Here is a 4,107-nt window from a genome sequence, read left to right on the forward strand (position 1 = left end):
GAGAGACACAGTTTACCTCATCAGCACATCTGTCAGACTGAGACATTTACATACATTTACATGTACTCATTTGGCACGACTTTATCCAAATGACTAACAGGTAAGGGGCATCACTATAGCTCCTGTGCAGAAGCAGACGTTGGTGCCAGCAATACAACATTCACCTGTTCAGTAAGGGCAAGAACACCAATAAGAGCAGTGAAAATATGTGCAACATATTCTTTTCTTTTTGAATTCACTTCCATATTGATCAGACTTTGCAAATATGTTGTCAAACTGTATTTGCAGCACATTTGTGTATCTGCATGTGTTTTCTTCAATTGCAATGCATGTAATGCACTGTTGACAATGCTGAAAAAAAGGCAAAAGTTGTTGTGTAAAGTCAGCACAAGAGAAAACAACTATTTTAAAAGAAAAAAAAACAATCAGGACATTTCATAACAGCATCAAGTGAATGAAGGCAACATGGTTTGATGTTAGATTTCCCTATAATACAATTCAATGCTGTTTACAGAGTGGGGTAAAGTTATTACTTTAAATCCCTAACCTATTACACAGGGTATAGAGCTGTTCTGAACAGGATGATCTTGCCCATTGTCCTGTATAGCAACTCAAACTCTGTCTGGTGATCAGTTGGCTACCTAAACAAACCAGTAGATTGACAAATTTGATTGTCACTTCTCTGACTTTACTTAAAGGGATAGTTCAACATTTTTGAAAATTGGCCCATCGCCATGATCCCCCTAGTAATAGCAGTAGGTTCGTTACCTTTAATTGTTGGTCCAAGCTGCTTTTAGATCGGGGGAGAAGAATACCGAGCGGCGCAGCTACACTACGGAGGCTAATGGAATTTCTTGGTTTTGCTCATCAAACTCAGCAAATACACAACCAAAAAACTCAAAAACACTGTGGTGGACAAGTTGTGACCTGCACATTTACCACGCTATGAGATAATAGCGGAAAGTTGCGAGATGGAGTTGTTTCAGGGGGCTTTCACACCTACCTCGTTTGGTCCGGACTTTCGGACTTTCCAGATAGTTCGGATCAAATTGACAGGTGTGAAAGCTCCCCCGGACCACGGTCCGGACTAAAGACCGAGTCTTTGGTCCAGCCTCAGGAGGTAGTCTCGGTCCGGACTATCCTGGACCAAGGTCCGCTGCTGCGTAGTGTGAAAGCATTTTTTTGGAAAGTTCGAACTATCAGACCAAAACAGGAAATAACGTCAGATGCGCTCGTGCCGAAAAAAGTAAATAAACAGAAAAAAAGGAAAGAGGAGCCGCGGCAACACTTGGGGAGAGGAGGAGATCATATTATATCCAGATTTGGTCAGAGGGATGGGTGTTTACACTTGTAAACGTTTACACGGAATTAAACCGTAGAGTGTTTAATATAAATCCCCAAACGATACATACAAGCCTATTTTTTTTATATAATGACCCGAATATATATTTTTTCCGCCGAAAAAAGTCTGAAAAAGACGGATCAGCGGGTGACACCAAACAACGTCTGCCCCAGCAAGTCAGAGCTTTTATTTCTCTCACACTCACACACACAAGTGACCTGGAGAGATGCAGCCGCATCTGACAGGAGGATCGCGCGTGTGTACGCATAGCGTGTGTGTTCCCCTCCACTACACAAAACAGCTGATCGCCGCCACTCTGATCAACAATGAGAGCATTTCGCCGCGGCACAATCCTCTTTTTTTCTCTCCTTTCATCAGCTCTAAACTCACTCTTCTGCACCGCGATTACAAACCACAGCGTGCTTTCCAGCAGTAGGCTATCTTTTTTTCTTTTTTTTTTACACATATTTTTTATTTTATTTTTTTCAGAGCACTTTCTATGCGCTAACGTCAGACGCACGCTCATCCGTCATGACGTCGGTAGATCCTTTAGTCCGCTGTCATAATAGCAGTGTGAAAGCGAACTTTACTGGACTATATGGAAACAATCTAACAAAAAAAAAAAATTAAGTCCGGACCTTGGTCCGGACTATTAGGTGTGAAAGCGCCCTTGGAGGCAAAGTCGGACTTTACACTCTAGACGGCTGCTCGGCGTAGTGATTTCAAAAGCGCCTGTTTACTGCAGATACGTCCGTATACTACGGCACTGGCTGAGGTGCGCACACTGTGTCCCTCCGACCAGTGGTTCACTGAAGAAAGTAGTTCCGAGTATTTGCTTCACTTCTCTTAACTTTCCGCTATTATCTCATAGCGTGGTAAATGTGCAGGTCACAACTTGTCCACCACAGCATTTTTGAGTTTTTTGGTTGTGTATTTGCTGAGTTTGATGAGCAAAACCAAGAAATTCCATTAGCCTCCGTAGTGTAGCTGCGCCGCTCGGTATTCTTCTCCCCCGATCTAAAAGCAGCTTGGACCAACAATTAAAGGTAACGAACCTACTGCTATTACTAGGGGGATCATGGCGATGGGCCAATTTTCAAAAATGTTGAACTATCCCTTTAACCTTTACCAGTCTTTACTGATACGTTCACCACAAAACCTTAAAATAGAGTTAAAGGGACAACAAGGAGTTTTGGAAAAGCAAAGCGGTTTCATACTACATTTATGAGCCTCCGCGCGCACCGTGAAATTCTTTGATCGGCGCAAGACAGACTCATGTTTTCATTCATCAAGAATTAAAGTCAGAGGTTCGAAGACCATCAGATACCGTCGTAGTTCCGACCATAAACGGCGATTCGGCGGCGTTATTCTCATGACTCGCCGGGCAGCATCCGCGAAACCGAAAGTAGGAAACGCTGGTCGGCTCGCTCAGCATTTCCACCACCACTAATAATAACAAAATAACGATAGAGACAAAACGATATATTTATTGAAAATGGGCCCATTAACAAGTGTGGGTAACGTAGATTCATCCACATTAATATGAGACTTTTTTATTGGAATTTTTCGTTCTGCCAATGGAGAAACTCCTCGTTGTCCCTTTAATCAGGCATCAGCAATGACGACCTCCACGGGCTGCTGCAGCACAAGGCCTAGAGCCAGACTGAGACATCCAGCTAGAAAACAAAGAGTTAAGACCTTCAGGATCATACAAAATAATGACATTTATGTCAGTAACAGGTACTGTACAGTGTAATTTGTGTGTGTTCTAATGGTTGTGCATTGTGTTATGTTGTTGTATTCGGAGACTGATCAGTGGATGAGGATGGTGTGTGGGATGGTGTCTCAGGATGATGGGGTATTTGGTGTGTTCAAGGTCTGGCTGGTGTTGATGTGGCCAAGGATGAAAATGAGTTTGTCACCTCTGAGTAGTTACCATATTTATATATAACAGAAGGAGAAGCATTGAATGTAAATATATGTTTTAAATGATTTTTTTCCCACAGATTTCAGTTACTTCAAACACACTTACACATATCATTTCATGGAAGAGCTGATCCTCTGGCAAGCATAAGAATAATTTGCCCTGTTTAAGCGGTTGGTGTGGGAGTCTGCCGGCCCGGGCCTTTGGAGCCCATGTTAAATGCTCTCCCCTCTCCAGACTGTCATGCTGTATTCTGGGAGGTGCGGGGGCATTTAGTCGGGGCAGATAAATAATGCTCGCAGGGGCTGATTTCTTAATGCTGATGTATGGCTGTGACGGGACAGGTGCTGCCTCCACAGCTTCCCAGCACCACATCAATTAATTTAGCCTGTCATGTGATGAACCAGCTGTGAATTACCCAACACCTCCTCCACAGTCCTAGTTACACACACACACACAGACACACAGACACACACACACACACACACACACACACACACACACACACACACACACACACACACACACACACACACACACACAGGACATACATCCTTCTTTCTCTGTCTGGCTAGATACAGGTTGTTATATAAACTTGGTTTATTTCACCCCTGTGCATCCTGGGATAACTGATGGAGTTTTTTTTTTTTCGTCCTCACAGCCACACAGTCTGAGAAAAAGGAAGCTGATAAAAAAAAATACCTGTAAAAGTTGTAAAATGACTATTAAAGTTTATCACAGTTCAGTCTGACTGTAGAAAAATACCTGGCAAGCTTCAACTTTAACCTCCTGTGGGTCCTGCTGATTAAAACCCATGTTACACGCTGTGATCATAATGCTT

The sequence above is a fragment of the Trachurus trachurus genome (genome assembly GCF_905171665.1).
Source record: "Trachurus trachurus genome assembly, chromosome: 22".
Taxonomy (NCBI): Eukaryota; Metazoa; Chordata; class Actinopteri; order Carangiformes; family Carangidae; genus Trachurus; species Trachurus trachurus.